Below are 24,801 nucleotides of genomic sequence, written 5' to 3'. Positions count from 1 at the left end.
AAACAAATCTTGGAAACTTTAATTAAATATAACTACTGCAAGTTGCAGAACTAGAACATTGAATTTTAGTTCAGTCACTGATACTTTCACACCTTTGCACATAGCCTTAGCCAGAGATCTAAAATTAGAACATACTGCATTCCAGATACCCTTAACAACTAGCCAAGGGACAAATGGGTTGAGAACTTGCCTGTCGATCTCTGAGGAAGCAATTGCAAATATTCCAGGTGTAAAAATGGAATGAAAAGACACTTGTATTCCAGAACTAGTAAAATTCAACCTCAGCAAAAGTTACTGTTGGCAAAGAACAAATAAGAAAAAAGTCCAGGGCAGAATGAAGTAGTTAACAGTTGAAGATTTCATTCCCTTATATGTTTATGGCAAGCGAGGGTGTGTGTGTGTGTGTGTGTCACAACTTGGTGTGTAGACTTATGTTTGTCCAGTTATCTCTTTGCCCTCTCATGGGAGAAGTATAGTTCAATAAAATCATCCACCAATATAAAGACAATCGGAGAAGAAGACAATATAATAGAGATTGTGAGGCTTACAACATCTGCGGAGTGACAGTGTTCTGTGTGTGGCATTAGATTCCTAATAAATGGGAAATAGGAACATCAGATAAGGAGAACCCCTAATAGAAAATATCTGCAGAATATAGTTCTCAGACAGTTATATTTCACAGTATAGATTAAATAAATTCAGTTATCCATATTTTACAACCACCATCACACTTGGCATTGCCACTAAAGGTGTTAGTCAATATTGCTAAAATTAAATGGGAGAGTGAGCATTAACATTTGGAGGGAAGGTTCTGCAAAACAGATATGGCCTTCTTCAGCCCCTAATGCAAGTTACTTTCCATCATTGTACCACTATGAACAGGATCAATGTGAAGATTTTGGTAAGTGATAGAGAGACAATGATCTCGGGCAGCCCTAATGGAATTTATGTCATTTAAAGGGACAGGGAAGAGGGAATGAGGGATCTTAAGGACCTTCCCAGCTTTCTAATGGGGTCTTGCTAATGTTTGTTTGGGAAATTGACACTTGGAAACAAATACATTGTGGGAGTGGAAGACACTATCCATTCAACATATGGAGGGTTTTGAGTTTCCTTAGTATCTTTAGCTTCCACCTGACACAGTCATATACAGACATGATTGCATTGGAGGACCCAAATAGGCACAATGTTTGTTCATCCATATGCTTTGAATGAAAAATCTGCGGGAATAATTACGACATTGGACATCCTATGCACAATGGGAAATCTCCTATTGACTTCAATGGACTTTGGATCAGGCACATTCTTCCTCCTATTCTGTGAACTCCAATTGACATCAACAGGAGTGGCAACTTTATATTTTGCCAAATATATCTTTTTGTTGAGGTCAATGCTGATTAGAAAGGGAGGTACGAACACCGAAGAGAAACATAATCTCTGAACAATCATATATTTTGTTAAAATTGTAACTGTCAATAGATGGGTAGAGATTATTGCAAAACATTGTAATTATAAGATCCTCAGAGATACCTGTTAAGGGACAATTAGTGCATTGAATACCCTTGGAGAGGCTGCAATCAATAATCAACTACAAAATCCAAAACAATGGCCATTTCTAAGGAAGTTATATAAAGAAGGGAAGTCTACACTACTGTTCTATACAATGTACTGTATATCTAATCAGTATTCTAGATGGGGTCTGCAAAAAGGCTTTGTAAAATCGAAGCACTACATATTTAATATACCACTATACCACACTGAAAATTACAAATTACAGAAAGAGGGGCATCATGTCAATCTCTTGTGGATTTTTAATGTACTAATCAGGATGCTCTATGTTTAAGTAAGGACATATACTGTAGTTTGCATAGATGTATGTCAATATTTCTGTATCTGGACATGTGAGCCAGGGAAAATATCTTTCCTCACAATATATGCACAAAGTGAGAGATCTGATTTTATATATAAATTTGAGCACTTTGACTTATAGAAGTTTTTTATCTAGCCTACTATTCAGATTCTTATTGCTTATAGTGTAAAATGTGAATGGCTAGTAGTCATGCCAGTGACATACAGCAGTATAACTCAAAAATTAGCATGTATCCTATTGTAAGGCATTTGCATCATGAAACCACACTGCAGGAGCATCAAACATCAATAAAGTACTTACTGCAATAAGATGAATGCCAAGGGTCCAGTTTTGCCCTCCTTTGCCTGGGTGAAGCTCCTATTTATTCATTATAATTTTATTTATATTACAGCAGCAACTAATAGTTACAAATAGATCAATCCCTGCCCAAATGAGTTTACAATATAAGATTAAGAGCAAACACAGCAAATGAGTTTAACAAAGAAATGGAGATGGGTAAGGGAGGAAGGATGAGGTGACAGTAATACAAAGATTTAACACAGATGAGCTTTGCACTTGATTTGTATGCAGTGACGGTTTTTAGGTTATGTGATAAACATATATCAATGTACATGAGGGAAGAATGGGATCTAACTCTTTAGTTTAATCCCACTGTAGAGCATTTTGATTATATATCACCCTATTGTCTCACAAAAAACATATAATCAGAACTATGACTCCTCATTTTCATGGAAACAGTTATAAGAATAGGGAAAAGCACAGTATGATCTGTTCTCTGGATGATGAGAGAAAGTTGTCACTGTTACATTCATATTCATCAATGGCTTATGTATTTTTTGCCCTGGATGTTCATTGCTGTTTTCTCTTTTGGAATCTCATCCTGCTCTCAGTGAATTCAAAGTCAGACCCCCGTTTACTTCTTTGGGATAGGATCAACTTCCTAATGACAAGCTGTCTCTTACTCCTGCCATGCTGTCCCTGAGAGATTCAAAGATACAGGGGTTTCTTCAACCCTCCTCTTCATTATAGGAGTTAGTAATCTGATCTGGGAACAGGAAAAAAAGTGTGACTTAAGTGACAATCATGGCTAACTGACACACCTGACATTTTGAATATTAAGCACTGAATCATAATGAACTGTTCATGAGAAATCCATAAAATAGTCTCAGAGTTCCATAAGTAAATTTGAATAACAAATTATTCAAGCACGTTGTGATCTGGTAGTGAACATTTTGGCAGCAGATAAAGAGGCTAAATTATCAAGTAAATTATTCACTGAATTATTTGCTCCACTCTAATAGTAAAATACAAATGTGTAGAGCTGCATGAGGATGAGCAGAAGCCAAGAATGTGATAGTTAAATATATCAGGCAATATTAATTTTAATATTGCTTGATATATTTAACTATCTACAATGGGTGTGTATACTCTCTCTCTCTCTCGCACTTTTCAGTCTGCCTTCTCTTTAGAATTTTCACAGACTGGAGAGGACCTAATGTCTAATGAAAGTTTAGTAAAATCTCCATGAAGATCTTGAGAAGTGAGAAGCTCATTTTGTTGTGTACTCTTGTTGCTTTAGTTATATTAATACATAAAGAAGAGGGAAGTTAATCACCAGGCAGTCCTGGGGTTATACAGCATGTGTGAATGGAATAGGGACATATTTAGAAGGAAGAGAAACATCTGAAAACTATCAAAGCTAACATTACTGATGAGAACCAGGAAATGTTAAGTCTTACTGGCCATTTGCAGGTTTACTGCAGAAAGAAAAATGTTTGAAGCACTGGAGGAGAACATAAAATCATAGAAGTTATGATGGGAATCACCAGATGGCAGTCTTACACACTATCTTTTACTTCGTTTTCTTAGTGTTATTCCTTTGAAGAAATTCTGTCTTGTTAGTTTTGTGATGTAGAATCTTTAGGGAAAGCAGTTGCAAACAGCAGCAGGAGAGTTTGCTCTGTGTCTTCATCTCTCTAATAAGAGTCAATTCTTGGGGCAGGGTTGTTTCCTGGGGATGCATATTGGTATTTGGGCTGACGTTTCTGAAAGGCTTCATTTGTGTGCGTGTGTGTGCGTGTGTGTGCGTGCGTGTGCGTGCGTGCTGTTTTTGATCACCTCTAGTTAAAGACTGATCAATATAGTGGAAATAAAACACTTTATGTTAAGAAAATATCCAGTCTCCATATCACTGTTTTCTCTTTTAGAGGAAAGCCCCAAAATCTGCTACCACTCAGGAGAGGAGTGACAATATTATGGACTAACAGCACCCTGCTAATGACCAGACATTGCTTGTTGAAGGTATTTGTTCTAGGTCTCCCTGTTATATAAACGGACCCATGTTCCTTCCTTCTGTCTTCTAAAGTCAAAGCTAATTGTCACTACTGCTGCTCATGTAGGCATCATACTCAAAATGACAGAGGTGGATGAAGTGAAGTCCTGGGAGCGGTGTCGTAGTTCAGGCAACTCTTTGGTATTCCCCTTTCACGGTCCCTTGAGGACACCCACTCTAGGCTCTTGGCTCCTTAACCATCACCTCTCCTGGGCACATCGATCTCTCTCTCCTGAACAGGGTTTTTCCAGGATGCAGCATTCACTGCCTACACTGTGATATTCCCAGCAAGTCAGACTGACTAAATAGGCCAGCACCTGCAGTTGGCTTTCTCTTCAAAGGCTATAAATGCAACTGCTGGCAGTTACGCTAAGTATCGCACAGCCCTTTCTAGGCAAGCAGATTTATTCTTAAGGTGAAAGAATTACAGAGAAAACATAAAAACCTGCATACATGCATGCTAATGAGGTTAACAGAGATCGACCCCCAACTCCAGCAAGGGCTCTGAAAGGACTCATTCCTTCAAATCCCACAGATCTGTTTTTTATACATCTTTGGCCTTTCCTATCCAGTCTCTAGGCATGGGTAATCAGCAGACAATGGTCTTCACAGAGCATAGGTTAAAAGGCAAGATTTTTTTGCATAACTAGAAGTGGGGAATTTTCATTCATCTCTATAGGTAATTCCTGGGAAATCACTTCACATGCATTGTCCAAAAAGTCCATTCTTATCTGTCACACTTTTCAAAATAGTCCTTTGATCATCCCAGCCCACAATACATAAGCTTTGCATTTAATACAATGGACTCCAAAGAACTTTAAATTTAATTCAGTAAGCTTTCTCAAGGATATTGCAGGAAATAGCCATATCTCTCACAAGTAGTTCTATGCAGGAAGCAAGTGTAACTCTGCAGGGAACACTATGCGATAGGACTATTCCTCTTATGATGCATCCCCTGAGAACTCTCAGTACGACAGCACTCGGGATGTGGCAGGCAGAGATGCATGGGTACTATTTTGTACTTCGAGTAAGGCAACTGTGGGTTTCATACAGTCAACTACAATTTGTATCATATAAAACATTTACCAGTGCAAGGTGTTTTGAACTTGAGTCATTATGTAACGTACTGGTTCAGTCTTAAAAAATGCACAGGAAGTATGTGGGAGCCGAGGAAAGTACCTGCTGTATGCAGGTTTTGGCTTTTTTTGTAGGCGTATTGATCCCAAGATATTAGAGACAAAGTGGGTGAAGTAATATCTTTTATCAGACCAACTTCTTTTGAGTTTGCACAGAGCTCTTCAGGACCTCCTTTTAATTGGCATTCAAAGAATTGATTATTCAAAGGGTTGATTATAGCTATTTCCCCCAGGCAGGAGCGGCGCCAGACTCTCTGGCTCCCTAGGCAGAATTTGGGGGCTTCCGGTTCCACTCCCATTGCGCTGCTGAAGAAGGACCCTCTGCCGAAATGCCGCAGGCAACAGCGGCAGTCATTGAGCTGCTCAATTGCCTGCCACTGTTTTCTGCGGCACGTCAGCAGAAGGTCCTTCTTCAGCAGCGTGACGGGAGCGGAACTGGAAGCTCCCGTGCGCCCAGTGGGGAGCGCACAAAATGCCGCCCCCTGAATCCTGGTGCCCTAGGCGACCGCCTAGGGTCACCTAATGGAAGCACCAGCCCTGTCCCCAGGGATAAAAGCATAGGAACCCTTACCAAGAGTATATGGACCTGAAGAAGAGCTCTCTCTAAAGTTCAAAAGCTTGTTGTTCTCACCAACAGAAGTTGGTCCCATAAAATATTACCTCACCCATCTTCTCTCTTGAAAGTTCTTGCTGTAAAAAAAGATACTGGATTTAGCAGCAAGGCATAGGTTAATCCTTAATTAGTTAAGGAGCTAGACTAGATAATGTGGGCAGGGCCATGCAAAACTTTGCCTTCCCTAGTTCTGCATTAGAGAACTTGATGAGGTAATGTAATGTATATTCAGCTTTATTAACATGGTTCCTCCTCTCTACATCCAGGCTAAAATCCTGGCCAGAGTGAAGTCAAAGGTAAACTACATTACAGACACAGTTTTCAAACTTGGTTGCCTATCAGTGGAAACTTTACATGCTCAGTATCTCCTGAGAATTAGGCCATTTGTTTAGATGGATTTAGTTTTTCAATCTTAGATACACAAGTTGGAGAACCACTAAATAAAATTTTGCATCAGAAAACTGATGGCTCTAGTAGACTAGATGGAAACACTAGGTTCTTCTTTTCAACATTTTCACTTCTATACACAGAGTTGCATTTTAGCTGAAATAGTAGACAAAGGGAAAGTCTTAACTGAAAGAGACACTGATTTCTTATAAATAGTCAAGTTATTGGTATTCTCCCCTGGTGCTCTTTTATTTCTGCTGGATGTTGACTAATATTGTGTGAAGGTGAATGATTAAAATGAAAAACTAGTGGGGAAACGCCCACTAGTTAGGATATAGATATTCAAGACTGTCTGTAAAGGCCTATACTGTAAGAATTTAGAGGTATGTTTATTATTTAGCTAGTTATAGAGGTATAAAAGAGAGAATCTGTGAAGGGCCTTCTCTCACTGTGACAGTCTGAGGTCCTGTTTAGTCATACTGAAATAAGGTAATCTGGGGCTGTTAGGAAGGTGATTCGATCTATCACCTCCAGAGAAAGGGAAGACCCTAGAAGATGTAAAAGGAAATTTAGTTTGATAGTTTTCTGTCTGGTAAGAACTCACTTATCAATAGATACAGCTGGGAAACTCTTATGTCTTTATAGATGTAGTTGTGAAATCCTCGTTTCTATATTGTTTTGTATGTTTATTTGCATGGTCTCTGGTTCTGTGATTATACAGCAGACAGAAACAATTAATTTTGGTGGATGTAAACTAATTAAGGTGGTGGGATATAATTGGTTAGCTAATCATGTTACAATATGTTAGGACTGGTTAGGTAAATTTTAGTAGAATGATTGGTTAAGGTATAGCTGTGAATATTACTATATAAATTGGGGGCAAACAGGAAGTAAGTTAGGGTTCAAAAATAAGGAAAAAGGAACTTGGATTTAAACTTGCTGGAAGTTCACCCCAATAAACATCAAATTGTTTTCACCTTTGGACTTCTGGTATTGTTGCTCTCTGTTCATGCGAGAAGGACCAGGGAAGTGGGAGAGTGAAGGAATAAGCCCCCTAACACCATTTGCTTCAGTTAAGTATTTACAGAAGAGAAATGCACACTTCACTGTACACAGATGATTCTTTAATGGCCCTTTGCTTAACTGATCTACAGAGAAAATTAAATACTTGAAAACCTATTTCACAGTGCTCTTTGCATTTCTAATAAATGGCCAACTACTATGGTCAATGTTAGCCATCTGGTAAGGCCTGAATCTCTGCAAAAAGGAAGCAAGACAAGAAAACTACTAGTTTCTCTTCAATTATTTATTTGTACTGTTAATCTTCTTTGCTTCTCATCTACATGGAAATAAGCCTGAACCGCCCCCCCACCCCAGCCTTCTACACAGCTAACAATCATTCTGTAGATATTTTGCTCCCAGGTCCTCACAGGTCCTAGTGCAGCCCTCTGGAGGAGCAGCTAATGTGTACATGCCTTTAGGATCAGGCAGAAGAACGGTCTCAAACTCACTTTCACTTATTGTTCATCTTGGTCTTGACAACAAAGGCAGCAATAGTTTAGTTTAGTGTGGCCACTAATCTACAGGCCCTCCTCCAAGTAGAGAAAGAATACGGGGGTGGGGTGGGGTGAGAGTGGTGGTGGAGAGCTGAGAATACTCAGTAAAGCGTGTGTGAGGGAAAGCTTAGCAAAAGGAGTGCAGAGAAAGGCGACAAATGAGCACATGGGGAGAAAATGGACAGCAAAAAGAATACTCACTGCAATTGAATACAAATGTAATGGAAATGTGGCTTCTATGTGCTTTGATATGGACAGAAAAGGGCAGCACCATCGGCTGGTACAACAGAGAAAGTCTCCTCAGATCTTCCTGATAATAAGGTGAGAAGTAGTCTTTCAGCTTGAAGGATTTAAGGCCATTTAGGGCTGTAAATATAATCCCCAACCGTGGAGTTGCACGCTGAAGTGAATAGGAAGCACAAAGACTTCAGAGCAGATGTGGTGCTTGCAGTAGATTGTCCTAACTAGAAATTAGGCAGTTGTATCCTGCGCTAGTTGGCGCTTCCAGATGGGCTTCAACTGTAGCCTCAGGTAGAATATAATACTGTAGTGTATTCTGGGAGTAATGAAAGGAATGGATAACTGTCGGGAAAATTGTATTCGAGAAAATAGTCACAGCCTCCTGGGTAGTTACATCATGAAAGGCAATGTAAGCCACAGCTGCTAATTGAGAATCAAGGTGCAGTAATGGGTACAAATGGATCCTGAGATTGCAAACAGGGTTATATGTCCAAAATTATCTGGGGTCAGTTGTAACTGGTTCAGTTTTGTCCAGTCAGTCATTGGTTGACTAATTAGGCTGCAAAATCTGTGTGTAAAGAAAATGAGACAAAGATGAGCCATCTGCATATTGAAGAGCATGCCTCCCAGAAGGTCTCTCAGGCTATATCTATACTGCAGACCTTACTACTGAGTGGCTTTGCCGCTGCAGCCACGCCATTGTAAGGTAAGCAGTGTAGCTGTTCTTTGTCGTGGAGAGAGAGCTCTCCCGGTGCCCAAATAAAACCATTCCCAATGAAGAGCACTAGCTTTATTGACAGGAAAGTGGCTTCTGCCAATGAAGCACTGTGCACATTTTCGTCATTAAAACTTTTTTGTCATTTAGGGGCCAGGTTTTTTTCACACCCCTGAGTGATAACAGTTTTTTAATGATGAAAGCGCCAGTGTTGACAAAGCCTCAATCTCTCCTCAGTGTATTTATTTTTTTACACATGCTGAACAGGAGGGATGACAAAATGGAGTTCTGTAAAATCTTGCAGTGTATGGGCCATTTGGAAGGATGAGTTATGTGCAAAGTGCTTCCACCTTTAAGGAGCACCATCTCTTCCTTCCACCATACATTTGCATTTTGCACAAAATCTTCTCATTTTCTCCTTTTTTGAAGGGGAAACTGTCAGGACCTGACTCAATCATCTCAGTGCTTCCTGTGCAACTGCTTGTGCTGAACAGTGCTCTGAGCCCATGTAAGCAAGCACAAGGCAACATTAGGAATGCACAGCAGAATTCTTTTGACCCTGTAACCATGACAGACAATGAAAGAGATGGAAAGACGTTGAAGCCCCCAGAATAAAAACATAATTTATTGCCTTTTGTGCTTTAGTTAATGGAATTTGTAATTTACAACTAAAGTTTAAAAAAAAAAAGAAATAAAAATGTAAAGGTAAAATTCTTATGAAAACAAGCAGTGTAGTTTTTGTAACATTTCTAGAGCTGCTATTCAGTGTGTTCTGAAGACTTACCAGCAATTAGCTTTGTATTGATTGCAGTAACATTTTCTACATATCTGGACTATATAGAGTACTCTCTGCTGTAGTCTTTGCCATGAGAAAGGGCCATCTATTGTGTCAGTCATGCTCCTCGTTAGCTGTCCATCCCTACCACAGCACCTGCACAAGGACACTCTCTCTCTCTCTCTTTTCTTATGTTATGTCTTCATTTCCTTACGTGTAAAATATTAACAACAAGTTGGATGCCTGGCTTGGAGTTTCACTTGATGTTACATGATTCATTCTTTTTAGCATTAGAAGCTACAGATCCTATAGTTAAATAAACCATCTCCTTTCATTTCTCTGTCCTGGTGCACTTCTTGAACACTAATACATTGGTTCAGTAGGGGGCCAGCTACCTCTTACCCTTTTGAAACACTTCCATATGTGCGAAATGCTAATGTAATATGATTAAACGGGTGGACACAGTTGTTGCCCCCTCTGCATTGTCTCATTATTGTCTCAACATGATGATCCTCTCCTGGACATGTTTCACATGTAAATGTCAACTCTCATCAACCCTTTCTTCTTGATTACTTGAGACAATTAGCAGCTTCATTATTTATTCAGTTGCCCTCATTTCCCCTCACTTTAAATTCATCATTGCTTTGAACTTGGTTTGGCTGAAGAATTTAAAGCTTATTTCTTCTTTTTAAATGGCAAGTTTGCTCAGCAGGTGAATTTGTCTGAGTCCTCCCAGGTCCTAAATAGACTGGAATGTACAGTTTCCATCCAATGGTAGCTTTAGCAAGAGCATGTACTATGAAAGGGAGAGGATTCTGCTACACACATCACCTCCCATTTAAATGAATGTTAAAGATGGGGATGTACATCAGCAGAAGGAACCCCACAATTCTAATGCAGTGGTTAGTGGCTCTAGCTCTTTCCTTTTAATGGACAGCTTGTATTTGAATGCCAAAAGTAAGGCTTCATTACTGAAAATAATAGAACCATAGAAATGTAGGGCTGGCAGGGACCTCAAGAGGGCACTGAGGTAGGACCAAGTAATTTAGGCTATCCCTGACAGGTGTTTGTCCAACCTGTACTTAAAAAAACCTTCAATGATGGGGATTCCACAACCTCTCTGGAAGCCAGTTCTAGTGTTTAACTATCCTTATAATGAGAGTTTCTTCCTAATACATAACCTAAATCTCCCTAGTGCAGATTAAGCCAATTACTAGTCCTGCCTTCAGTGGACATAGAGAACAAGTGTCTTCTGGACTCTCAGCAATTTATCCACATTTTTCCTCAAGTGCGACACTCAGAATTGGCACAATAGTTCAGCTGAGGCCTCACCAGTGCTCAGTAGTGGGACAGTTACTATACCCCAGAATACTATTAGCCTTTTTCAGAGCTGCATCAAACTGACTCATTCAATTTGTGATCCACTATAACCACCAGATTCTCTTTAGCTGTATTACCATGTAGGCAATTAGTCACTATTTTGTAGTGGTGCCTTTGATGTTTCCTTCCTAAGTGTAGTCTTTATTGACTTTGACTTTCTTTTGTTGATTTCAGAACAATGCTCTAACTTGTCAAGGTGGTTTTGTATTCTAATCCTGTCCTCCAAAATGCTTCCAATCCCTCCCAGTTTGGTGTCACTTGCAAATTTTATAAGCATATTTTCTTCTCCATTAATCAAGTCATAAACAAAACTATTGAATAGTCCCAAACCCAGGACTGACCCCTGCAGATACGTTCCCCCAGAGTTTGACAGTGAACAATTGATAACTACACCTTGAGTAGAATCTTTCAACCAGTTATGCACCCACCCATCTTACCATAATTTCATCTAAGCCAGTGGTTCTAAAAGCCGGTTCGCCGCTTGTTCAGGGAAAGCCCCTGGTGGGCCGGGCTGGTTTGTTTACCTGCTGCATTCACAGGTTTGGCCAATAGTGGCTCCCACTGGCTGCTGTTTGCCACTCCAGACCAATGGGGGCTGCAGGAAGCAACATGGGCCGAGGGATGTGCTGGCTGCCCTTCTCGCAGCCCCCACTGGCCTGGATCAGTGAACTGCGGCCAGTGGGAGCCACGATCAGCTGAACTGTGGACACGGCAGGTAAACAAACCGACCTGGCCTGCCAGGAGCTTTCCCCGAACAAGCGGCGGACCGGCTTTGAGAACCACTGATCTAGGCCACATTTTCCTAGTTTGCTAATGAGAATTTCATGTGGGACTGTCAAATTCCTCCCTCAATATCAAGTTATCACATCTATAGTTTCCTCTCCACCTCCATCCACTAGGCCAGTAAACCTATCAAAGAAGGAAATTAGGTTGGTGTGTCATGATTTATTCTTGATAAATCCTTGCTGGCTATTCCTTTAACCCAATTATCCTCTAAGTGCTTATATACTGATTGATAATTTGTTCCACTCAATATCTCTCCAGGTGTCAAAGTTAGGCTGACTGGTCTAAATCCCTGAGTTCTTTGTTCTCCTTTGTAAACATAAATACTATGTTTGCCTTTTTCCAGTCCTTCTGGTACCTTACCCATTCATGAGTTCTCAACGATAATTGCTAATGCTTTCAACGCCCTAGAATGAATTTCATGAGGCTCTGCTGACCTGAATGTATCTAATATCTTTAACTTGTTCTTTGTCTTTGCATTCCTTCCCCTTTTTAATATTAATTGCATAGAGGATCTGGTAACTATTTACCTTTTTATTGAAGACTGAAGCAAAATGGACATTAAATACCTCAGCTTTCTTGATATCAGTTAGTTCTCCTTCTCTGCTAAGTAGAGAATCAACACTTTCATTTGTCTAAATACATTAGGAGTATGAGAAAAAGAACCTCTTTTTATTGCCTCTACATCTCTTTCTAAATGTAACTCATTTTTACCCTATATGCTGGTGTTATTCTCTTATATTCCTCTTTAGCAATTCAACCACGGTTTCCACTTTTTGTATGATTCCCTTTTGATTTTCAGGTCATTAAAGAACATCATTCAGTATCTGATCTGTTTACTTTCAGTTTGACAGACACATGAACCAATGTTAAATACTTATGCTGTGTAGTTTTGTTGTGAGGGCATAATATTCAATCTAATAGGAAATCTTCTGTTTTCTTGCAGGAGTTGCATTTGCTAAGTAACATGAATAAACTCTTATTTGATTTCAGTGGGGTGAGGATTACACCTATGAGACCTAGTCCTGAGGTCCTTACTCAGAAAAACTCATGTTGAAATAAAGTGGACTTCTGACTGCATAAGTACTGGTTGAAGGCTGATGTGTGACTATAAGATCTGGCCCAGGCTTACTAGATATCTGGGTATGAGAAATATTTAAAATGTAGAACTAAATCCTACTCCCACTGTAGTCAAGTTGAAAACTCCTATTGACTACAGTGACACAGATTGGACCATTATTCCCATTGTTCAAAGCCAGACAAGAACAATTTAAAAATCACAAACAGAAGAAATTAACATTCATTCTGTTTCAATTTCTCAGATCAAATTAATTTTTTTTTTCATTTTGGTTTTGTTTATTCTGGTTTCTGAGTCCTAAATCTCTTCATTAGAGACCTGAAATATTATCATCCTAGATATCCTCTTTAGTCTTATGAAGTATCACCATATTGCAGCACTACAAATTGTAGTAATTAAAATCGGAAAGTAATGTCTTATAAAAGATTGAATCCCAGGTTAAAAGCTGCTCCAACACACTTAGGACAAGTCAACATATACTCATACTTCATGACAAGTTGCAATGTAAATCCACAGTGCTCCACTGACCTGTGCATTAAGTCCCTGTGAGGACCCTGCTGATGCACACTAAAAGTTCCTAGTTTGCTTTGACATACAGCTGTTTGAATCAGCAGTACATCAGCACTGTAGATTTTGCCATGCAGTAAGCGTACATAGACATGCCCTTGTTTGAATTCATGAACATGCAATGACAAAAATAGGGGACATATTTACTATTGCTTTTGCTGCTGTAACAAACAAAACACTGAATATTCAAGTTCAGTCTGAGACAATACTCCTAGTGGTTTCTTTTTATTTTATTCTTATGAAGTATTAGATAAATAATGTGAATAATAACACAAATCAGCTATTCCATTTCAGTAGGATAGCTTTACTAGGCCACATCACAGCATGATACACACAATTTTAATCCAGGGGATTCTTTTAAATGTATAGTACAGCAAACTGTGCTATTGTTTGTGAGAGATATGTATAAACCTGGAATCTTGATTATTTTTAAAGCTGGGAATTTAGTTATTTAAAAGGAAGCCTATTTTAAAAGGTTTAATTTAGTTATACTGACATTCTATAACAAGCAAACTGCATTTTGCAGTCACAAATTTTAGTTACAATGAATCAATGTACTCTAAATAGTTGATTTTTTTATAAAAAGGAAAGGAAAAAAGAAGAACCTACCCAGGGACCCATTCAGTGCTCAGAGGTCTTATTCTAGCTCACACTGCCAGATGTTTTGTTAGACACAACCAGCCTGTCCTTCTGTATCAATGATTATCAGAGGCACTGTTTGCACTTGAGTGGCTTGATTCCGAAGTAAGCTGTAAAACAAAGTTGAGAAGTTCACTCCCATAAATTATAAGCAAGACTTTACCACCTGGTGGGTCTTTTCTGGGTTGCCCCTGGGGAATTCAAGAAACCTGCCTCAGACAGGTAGTGAGGGGAAGGCAGAATTTCTAAAATGTAATTCAAAATCAGGTCTCCAGGTTATCCAACACTCTGAGCACCTTTTCCTAATAGGATATAGGTTATCTTATACAGCGACCCCTGGCCTACTACTGTTAGTTACTATTTTAATTTCTTGGTGTGATACTCTGTATCTTGGGGGAATGCCATGTTCATCCTTATAATAAGATTGTGTGGTATCCAATGCAAAGTTTGTCACATCAGGTGTCTTTGGAAGGCTCATGATGCACTGAGCATTGTTATAGTAATGTTATAGATTGTAATTTCATGTATATAGTTATGAGGCTGAAAATGTGTCCTCATGGCTTAAAACAAGCTCAGGCAAAACTCTCCAGGAACAGAGGGGCAGTTCACACCTCATCAAGGCATGTATGGGATAAACCCAGCCCAGCCTCACAGGAACAAAGGACATTGGCTTAGGCAGCAACAAAGGATCTGCTGGACTCTTGAGTGAGTCACCCCCCTTCCCTTGGTCAGTTTGGGACTACGATGAGGTAATGCTCGCCTGACCCTGAAGGGTAGGGATAGGGGCAAAGCCAAGATGGAAGAAAAACATGATAAAAGGGAGAGATGTTTGCTATGCTTTTCCTCTCTCTTCCACTTCCATCCACAGACACCGCCCCCAAGTGACTGAAACGCTCATCAAAGGGGAGAGCCTGGATGAAAGGTAACCAGCCAGCCTGTGGTGAGAAGCATCTAAGTTTGTAAGGGCACTGAAAGTGTTAAGATCAACTTAGAATGCGTTTTGCTTTTATTTCATTTGACCAAATCTGACTTGTTGTACTTTGACTTATAATCACTTAAAATCTCTTTTGTCATTAATAAATTTGTTTGTTTATTCTACCTGAAGCAGTGCATTTAGTTTGAAGCATGTCAGAGACTCCCCTTGGGATAATAAGCCTGGTACATATCAATTTCTTGGTTAAATTGATGAACTCGTATAAGCTTGCAACATCCAGCGGGCATAACTGGACACTACACGATGGAGGTTTCTAGGGTTGCGTCTGGGGCTGGAGATATTGATTAGTGTCATTTGGTTGCACAATCCAAGCAGCGGCTTGCCAAAAGTGCTCACTCACATAGCTGGGAGCAGCTTACATGCCAGAGGCTGTGCGTAAACATCCTGGAAGTGGGGGTTCTCACAGCAGAGCAGGGTAAGGCTGGCTCCCAGAGCCGAGGATTGGAATGGCCTAGCAGATCACTGGTCCAATAACATCAGGGGAATGTTGCACATGGGTTCAATAATGCTTGGCTAGGGGTTGCCTGAAGATTATCATCAGGTAACAAATAAAGTTCCATTTAATGTATTTGCTTGCTCATAAAACAGAAAAGCCTAATGCAGAATTCCTGCTGATTTTGATGGTTGCCAGTTAGGGCCTCCACCACCATTTCCGAGAATGTTGGGAGAAGAGGATTCTGATATTAATCTAATGTGGAATTTCCACCAGTCTCTGCTTTTGAGATCATGGATGGGAAACAGCTATCAGAATCTTACTGTTCATAGTTACTAATGTCTGGAACATCACGTTTTCCTTTTGCCTTAGGTTGGAAATACAGGTTCTGTCTGTAACATGTCTTCTGTGCTCTTCAAAGATTTGTAATTTATGTACAAAGTTTCTGCTTCTCAGAAATATTGAGGCAGATGCTTCACAGAAGCACATTAATTTCAACAGAATTTTGTTTAGGAGGAAAACTTGAGAAAAAGTTACAGCAGCGTTAAAATGTCCTGTTTCAACATTTTTTAGAACAAAACTTCTTATGGTTTTTTTTTTGTTTTTGTTTCAAAATGACTCTTCTCACAGTGTTTTAGGCTGTCCACATGAATTTGCCAAACCACTGCATCACTCAGACATACACCTTTCACATATTGCAGCTCTTCACGGTCATGTGGAACTTCCAGTTTTAAAATGTGAAAGCTGAGATTCTGATGTAATCACCTGACTCCAGGAGCTGGACCCTATGCTGGAGCTGTAGTGCCTCTGGCCTAATCCATCTGTGCAGCCCCTCAAGTCTCGTTGGATTTGGAAGGACCAGTGGCCCTCCCCATTAGAAAATAGAAGATGTTGGAAGCAGTCCAGTTTCAATACTCTTCAGGATGAATACCAAAAGCAGTGGGAGGGGATAAGGCTGTTGGCTCTTCCCTGAAAGATGACAATAGGAAGTATACAGTCTTGATCTTGGTGAGCAGTGGCAGAGAGAGGAAGAAGAGAGAGATGGGGGACTTTGCAAAGAAAGGTGCGAGATGCTCCACTGGAGATGTGTTTAAGAAATTCACACTACTGGAATAGCAGGGTTCAGCTTGTAAATGCTGCCACCAATCACACCCTGCAAAGATCACACCGCTCTACGTCTGAATCCTATAGGTTGTAGCTCTAACTGCTTAATACCAATTCTTCCTTTTCAAATGTATTGATAACTCCCATGGTAATGGTGCAATTACCACGTCAGCTGTAATGCTGTTAATTGTTGTTGACCAAAGCTTGTAAATTAAAAAGCTTTGAGTTCTACAGCTTGTATCAGTAGCAATATAAATTAACATGATAGCTAATTAAACCACAGTACTTCAGCATAGTACTGAGTAGTGGATTCGTTACCAGATTCTTAACTAAGACTTTGGATAATCCTCACTAAACACATGAGGAAACAAACATAACTGCACCGTGATTTTTTTTATTGCCACCACTCTGATATTAGCATCCATTGAAATTTATGGGGACAATTTTAATAGGCCACCAGATGTCAGTATGACCTTTTGTAATGTAAAGTAATATAATTAACTCACTTCCCACCGGGCACAACTGGGGAGTTTGTACATACCACCCAGTGTTTTATGAAAAGTCCTATTTTCTGTGAATGAGAACAGCATATATTATCCATTGTTAAATGCATCCTCCAGCTGTCAGCAAGACTTTTAATTTATGCAGAAGGAAGGGCAAAGAATAAGGCTATGTCTACACTTAAGGCAGCGTGTGGAGTACAATGGAAGGCAGGCTGCACCCCATACTTGTCACAGAAGTGTGTAGCAACACACTGCTGTGAAAGGCTCTGGCAGGGAGAAGGCAGTGGGGAAATTATGAAATTCTCATTCACTGATTTCCAGAAGCTGGAATTTAAAGTAAAATATTTGCTATCTCAAGCTCTGCAATGAATTCATGAGAAGAGGCCACACTGCTAGAGTTCCAGTATGTAGGAAGCTGTGACATAAGTTGATTCTACAGATAACCTCAGTCTCTTTCTCCCAGTCAGGAGGTGGGAAGTTGTACACTTGCAGCCATAATGCCTTGTGTTGAGATGCCATAATCACTTGCAGACTCTGGCCAAAGAAGGACACATAAAAACAAAGGCTAGAATCAGCAGAAGGGATATTAGGGAGTTAGTTGGTGGCACTCTTTTAGCAAAGTCATTATTCAACTGGTCACATTTTTATATTAAGTTTCCATTTATGTGTGGCTTGTAAGTTAGATATGTTATAAGCATGGTGTTGACATGAGTAGTGCATGTTTTAGATGATGATAAGCACGTCATTAGGAGTTTATAGGTGGTTATAAGCTGTGGTTAAAAGCAACCCATTGATCTGTTGGAATCTATAACAATTGATTAACCATTTATTAAAACATCTATTAATAAAGTTTTAACCCTCCACAACACACTTATAAATGGAACCTCAATAAAGTATAACCATTAAACTACATTCCTTAGACTGTAATTAGGAAGAACATAAGAACATAAGAATGGCCATACTGGGTCAGACTAAAGGTCCATCCAGCCTAGTATCCTGTCTACTAACAGTGACCAGTGCCAGGTGTCCCAGAGGGAGTGAACCTAACAGGTAATGATCAAATGATCTCTCTCCTGCCATTCATTTCCATCCTCTGACAAACAGAGACTAGGGACACCATTCCTTTCCCATCCTGACTAATAGCCATTAATGGACTTAACCTTCATGAATTTATCTAGTTCGCTTTTAAACCCTGTTATGATCCTAGCCTTCACAATCTCCTCAGGCAAGGAGTTCCACAGGTTGACTGTGCGCTGTGTGAAGAAGAACTTCCTTTTATTTGTTTTAAACTTGCTGCCCATTAATTTCATTTGGTGGCCCCTAGTTCTAATATTATGAGACCAAGTAAATAACTTTTCCTTATTCACTTTCTCCATACCACTCATGATTTTATATACCCCTATCATATTCCTCCTTAGTCTCCTCTTTTCCAAGCTGAAAAGTCCTAGCCTCTTTAATCTCTCCTTATATGGGACCCGTTCCAACCCCCTAATCATTTTAGTTGCCCTTCTCTGAACCTTTTCTAATGCCAGTACATTTTTTTTGAGATGAGGAGACCATCTGTATGCAGTATTCAAGATGTGGGCGTACCATGGATTTATATAAGGGCAATAAGATATTATCCATCTTATTCTCTATCCCTTTTTTAATGATTCCTAACGTCTTGTTTGCTTTTTTGACCGCCTCTGCACACTGCGTGGACATATTCAGCGAACTATCCACGATGACTCCAAGATCTCTTTCCTGATTAGTTGTAGCTAAGTTAGCCCCCATCATAGTGTATGTATAGTTGGAATTACTTTTTCCAATGTGCATTACTTTGCATTTATGTAAAGGCAATGCACTTCCCTTATTTAGATGAGGGGTCACATTTTCAAAAGATCTAAAGTGACTTAGGAGTGTCAGGAGTCTCAGTTATAATAATTTACACTTGCTGTGGATGTGCTCCTGAATCCCATTGAAACTGAAGTCCTGAACACTGGTTAAAAAACATTCCTCAAGTTCCAGTGCAGAACTATATTCTCCTATCAACACTTCCTCTCTTCTCCACCCACAACATATCTTGACTGGATACAGTATCCTTCACACTTTGTTGTCTTCATTAGGAACTGAGGATGCTCTACATAGGACTGTGCCAATTTTGACTAATATTAGTTAATAACTGTACAGCATTTTCAAAATGTAGTACACAATATATAGGTGCTAAGTATTCATTATCATGGAGAGGCAGTAGCTTCTCCACTAGAGCTGTTCAGAGAGTGAAAGTACCATTTTATGAAGGATTTCAAGATCTTGAAACTGGATTTTGTTCCAAATCAGAATAAAACCTGAACACTGCAAAATTCCCTGTGAAGGAAAATGTAAAGTCATTTTGGTTTTGTTTCCTATTTTGGGCACTGGCCTCTCTATTGAGATTTTCAAAAGCATTCAGAGACATGGTGGTTTTGTTGTTGTTGTTGTTGTTTTTTGTATGTGTGTCTCCTTGGTCAGAATCTGTCTAGTTTGTGGGACATGATGGTATCTCTACATGAGACGTTATGGCTGCAAGTGTAGTACTTCCTACTTCTGACTGAGAGACATCTGCTACATACCAAGATGCTATTTTATTACAAAATCTTGCAATTTTTGATGTTTTACTTTAAATCTCAGCTGCGGGAGACAAGTGAATATGAGAATCTGTTTTCATTCTTTTAAAAAAAGTAAGTTTCTAGCATTCCTGGTTTCAGAAAAAGACTTGAAAATGTGAACAAGTGCACCCAGACCACTCAAAACCCAGAAGCAAATAAGAACTCCAAAAGCATTATCTTTGGCTTAAAAATATAAAATATTAATCTTATGATTTTTGGGGCACTGACCGACAACTTCTTGTTTTGTGTCAACAAAATTGAAATATTTCATTTTGACTTTTGTATTATAATATTTAATACAAATTTTGAAATGAAAAGCCATTCAAAACAAAAGAACAAAAAGTTGTGTTCCAAAAATGTTGAAACGGGACATTTCAACATCACTGAAATTCCCTTTCTCTTAATTTTTTTCCTAAACAATATTCTGGCACAATGGACCTGGTTTCATGAAGCATTTCATTTTGATCAAATTGCATATTCCAATGAAGTTTTTCCAACCATCTCTATTCTCCACAGCAGATGTTCCCAAACTTTTCTTATTGCGTACCTCCTTCCAGATATACCAGCTGCCCATGTACTCCTATCAAAATACAGATTTTATATTTAACCTTTTAATGTCCAAGCATTGTACAAATTATAATACACCATCACAAAGACTTTAGCAAACTCAGGGAGCTGGTATGTAAGATCCCATGGGATGCAAGTCTAAGGGGAAAAACAATTGAAGACAGTTGGTAGTTTTTCAAAGAGACATTATTAAGGGCACAAGAGGAAACTATCCCACTGTGTAGGAAAGACAGGAAGCATGGGAAGAGACCACCCTGGCTTAACCAGGAGATCTTCAACTATCTAAAAATAAAAAAAAAATCCTACAAAAAGTGGAAACTAGGTCAAATTACAAAGGATGAATATAAACAACTAACACAAGTATGTAGGGACAAAATTAGAAAGGACAAGGCACAAAATGAGATCAAAGTAGCTAGAGACATAAAGGGTAACAAGAAAACTTTCTAGAAATACATAAGAAGACAGAGGAAGACCAAGGACAAGGTAGGCCCATTACTCAATGGAGAGGGGGGAATAATAACAGAAAATGTGGAAATGGCAGAGGTGCTTAATGATATCTTTGTTTCGGTTTTCACCAAGAACACTGGTGGTGACTGGACATCTAACATAGTTAATACCAGTGAACATGAGGTAGGATCAGAAGAGGCTAAAATAGAGAAAGAACAACTTAAAAATTACTTAGACAAATTAGATGTCTTCAAGTCACTAGGGCCTAATGAAATGTATCCTAGAATACTCAAGGAGCTGACTGAGGAGATATCTGAGCCATTAGCGATTATCTTTGAAAAGTCATGGAAGACTGGAGAGATTCCAGAAGACTGGAACTATATTTGCCCTTTTCCAATCTATAAAAAGGGAAATAAGGACAACCAAGGGAATTACAGACCAGTCAGTTTAACTTCTGTACCCAGAAAAATAGTGGAGCAAATAATAAAACAATCAATATGCAAACATCTAGAAGATAATAAGGTGATAAGTAACTATGGATTTGACAAGAACAAATCATGTTAAACCAACCTGATAACTTTCTTTGACAAGATAACAAGCCTTGTGGATGGGGGGAAGTGGTAGACATGGTATATCTTGACATTAGTAAAGCTTTTGATACTGTCTTGTATGCCTTCTCATAAACAAACTGGGGAAATGCAACCTAGATGGAGATACTATAAGGTGGGTGAAAAACTGGTTGGAAAATCATTCCCAGAGAGTAGTTATCAGTGGTTCACAGTCATGTTGGAAGGACATAATGAGTGGGACCCTGCAGAGATCAGTTCTGGTTCTGGTTCTGTTCAATATCTTCACCAATGATTTCGATAATGGCATAGAGAGTACGCTTATAAAGTTTGAGAATGATACCAAGCTGAGAGGGGTTGCAAGTGCTTTCGAGGATAGGATTAAAATTCAAAATGATCTAGACAAACTGGAGAAATGGTCTGAAGTAAATAGGATGAAATTCTATAAGGACAAATGCAAAGTACTCTACTTAGAAGGGAACAATCAGTTGCACACATACAAAATGGAAAATGACTGCCTAAGAAGGTGTACTGCAGAAAGGGATCTGGTGGTCATAGTGGACCACAAGCTAAATATGAGTCAACAGTGTAATGCTGTTGCAAAAAAAGCGAACATCATTCTGGGATGTATTAGCAGGAGTGTTGTAAGTAAGACACGAGAAATAATTCTTCTGCACTACTCCACAGCTGATTAGGCCTCAACTGGAGTATTGTGTCCAGTTTTGGGCACTACATTTCAGGAAGGATGTGGATAAATTGGAGAGACTCAAGAGAAGAGCGTCAAAATGATTAAAGGACTAGAAACATGACCTATGAGAGAAGATTGAAAAAAATGATTTTGTTTAGTCTGGAAAAGAGGTGACTGAGGGGGAACACAACAGTTTTTAAGTGCGTAAAAGGTTGTTACAAGGAGGAGGGAGAAAATTGTTTTTCTTAAACTCTGATTACAGGACAAGAAACAATGGGCTTAAATTTCAACAAGGGAGGTTTAGGTTGAACATTAGGAAGACATTTCTAACTGTCAAGATGGTTAAGCACCTAAATTGCCTAGGGAGCTGGAGATTTTTAAGAGCAAGTCAGACAAACGCCTGTCAGGGATGGTCTAGATTAGTGGTTCTCAAAACCGGTCCACCTCTTGTTCAGGGAAAGCCCCTGGCAGGCCAGGCCGGCTTGTTTACCTGCTGCTGTCATAAACACATAGTTAAGGGTTAATGTCTCTTTTACCTGTAAAGGGTTAACAAACAGGGAACCAAAAACACCTGACCAGAGGACCAATCAGGAAACAAGATACTTTCAAATCTTGGTGGAGGGAAGCCTTTGTTTATGTTTTTTGGGTTTTGCTTTGTTCTCTCTGGGTCCTGAAAGGGACTAGACGTGCAACCAGGTTTCTTGCCAATCTCCCTGCTACAGTCTCTTATATATTCAGAACAGTGAGTATTAAGTAGAAAGGCGGTTATAGTCTTTTGATTGTTTTCTGTATTTGCAAATGTGTAGTTTGCGGGAAGTATTTTAAATTGTATTTTGCTGGAGGGAGGCTTCTCTATAGTGTCTATAAGCTGAAAGACCCTGTAACTTTTACCATCTAAATTACAGAGACAACTTTTACTTTTTTTCTTTCTTTTTATTAAAACTTTTGCTTTTAATGACCTGTTTGATTTTTTCCCCTTGTTGAGGCTCAAGGGAATTGAGTCTGTACTTACCGGGAAAGTGGTGGGAGACAGGGAGAAAGAAGGGAGCAGGGAAAGGGGGAATTCTTTTGTTTAGATTCACAGAGCTTGAAACTGTCTATCTCTCCAGGATAGCCCAGGGAGGGAACGCCTGGGAGGGGGAGAGAAGGCGGGGAAACAAACCTGATTTCTCTGTGTTGTGATTCAAGGAGTTGAATCACGGTGATCTCCTAGTGTACCCAGGGCAGGAAAGATCTGGGAGGAAGGAAGGAGAAGGAGGGGAAATGGTTTATTCCCCTTTGTTGTAAGACTCAAGGAATTTGGGTCTTGGGGTCCCCAGGGAAGGTTTTTGGGGGGCCCAGAGTGTACCAGGCACTGGAATTCCTGGTTGGTGGCAGCACTACAAGTTCTAAGCTGGTAATTAAACTTAGAGGAATTCATGCTGGTACCCCAATTTTTGGACTCTAAGGTTCAGATTGTGGAATTATACCATGACAGCTGCGTCTGCAGGTTCGGCTGATTGCAGCTCCCACTGGCCGTGGTTCATGTCCGCAGGTTCAGCCCGCACCGCTTCCTGCAGGCCCCATTGGCCTGGAGTGGCAAACCGTGGCTAGTGGGAGCCACAATTGACCGAACTTGCGGACGTGGCAGGTAAACAAACCAGCCCGGCCCATCAGGGGCTTTCCCTGAACAAGCGGCAGACTGGCTTTGAGAACCACTGGTCTAGATAATACTTAATCCTGCCATGAGAGCAGGGGACTGATCTAGATGATCTCTCGAGGTTCCTTTCAGTCCTATGATTCTAATATATAGGATTATAATAATACAAATAATTTATGGCTTTAACTTTAATGTATGCTTACTTTTGACCAACTTAAACAATGGCTGAATAGTACTACTCACCACTGATGTGACGGGTGAGGTTGTTCAAGCAAACCAAACATAATTTTTGGAATGATAGGTGTCAAAATCTTGACAGCTCTGTCTGACAATTCTGGCAGCTCTGCTCGCATTTGGATCCAAAACTCAATCAACTGCTTTTGTTGGAATTTGGTCTTGAGTCTGCTATCAATTGACAAGTCCAGAAGAATCTCTTGTTTTTTTTATTGACAAGTCTTGTGGCGTGGGTACTGCAGAAAAACTTGTGGAAGGGTATGGACCTGTCTGTTTTTGTTTCCCATTGATGGGAAAGTACTCACATAATTAATTGCCTCACCAGTTCAGTGAGATGTTGCTTGATGTCACCTTTAACACTGTCCTGCCACAGGAGTTCATTTGTTGTCAGGAATTCATGCATGTTTTGGAAAATGTCATGTTTTCCTTCACATAGTGAGCCCAGGATTCCAGCTTTTTTATCATTGACTCAGTTTTGTCTTGGACATTGATGATGGTTGCATTCAGCCCTTGAAGTTCTGGATTTTGCTCATTCAGGGGAGAGAATATATCTGACAAGTAGCCCAGCCATGAGAGCCAGGCTGTGTCATGCTATAGTGAGTGGGAATGGGTGGTTTGTAAAGAATACCATGATTTTGGAGTGAAGTTCAAAGACATGTGCCAAGCCCTTGCCCTGTGACAGCCATCAAACCACCATGTGGAACAATAGATTGACGTGCTTGCTTCCCATTTCATTACATACAGCAAAAAGATTCTAGAAATCACAGAATGAGCTTTTATAAAGTTTACTATCCTCACTGCATTGTTCAGCATCTCCACGTTGATAGGCATGCTATTGTCATCAAGTGCTTCCCTATGTATACAGCACTGCACCCACATCGCATTGGGAGTGACTACTCTGATACATATCACTACTCCACTATGCCTA

The 24,801-nt window shown here is 39.7% G+C and overlaps 2 long non-coding RNA genes across 4 annotated transcripts in view; one reads left to right on the top strand and one right to left on the bottom strand.

Annotated features, from left to right (window-relative positions):
- Positions 1-24,801, bottom strand: part of LOC127042920 (uncharacterized) — a 325,760-nt gene that overhangs the window by 80,118 nt on the left and 220,841 nt on the right. The window lies entirely within an intron of this gene.
- LOC127042908 (uncharacterized) overlaps positions 1-24,801 on the top strand; it is a 144,013-nt gene that overhangs the window by 14,875 nt on the left and 104,337 nt on the right. Inside the window, exons 2-4 of one of the 3 annotated variants that reach the window (XR_007772091.1) lie at positions 4,078-4,171; positions 14,940-14,993; positions 16,129-16,857. This is a non-coding gene — a long non-coding RNA (uncharacterized LOC127042908). Of the gene's footprint in view, positions 1-4,077; positions 4,172-14,939; positions 14,994-16,128; positions 16,858-24,801 lie in introns of those variants that run through there. The other 2 variants (XR_007772092.1, XR_007772093.1) reach the window with 2 other exon arrangements.

The sequence above is a fragment of the Gopherus flavomarginatus genome, chromosome 1, assembly GCF_025201925.1.
Source record: "Gopherus flavomarginatus isolate rGopFla2 chromosome 1, rGopFla2.mat.asm, whole genome shotgun sequence".
Taxonomy (NCBI): domain Eukaryota; kingdom Metazoa; phylum Chordata; order Testudines; family Testudinidae; genus Gopherus; species Gopherus flavomarginatus.
The sequence above is the reverse complement of the archived record's forward strand: the minus strand, read 5'-3'. Positions and strand labels throughout refer to the sequence as shown.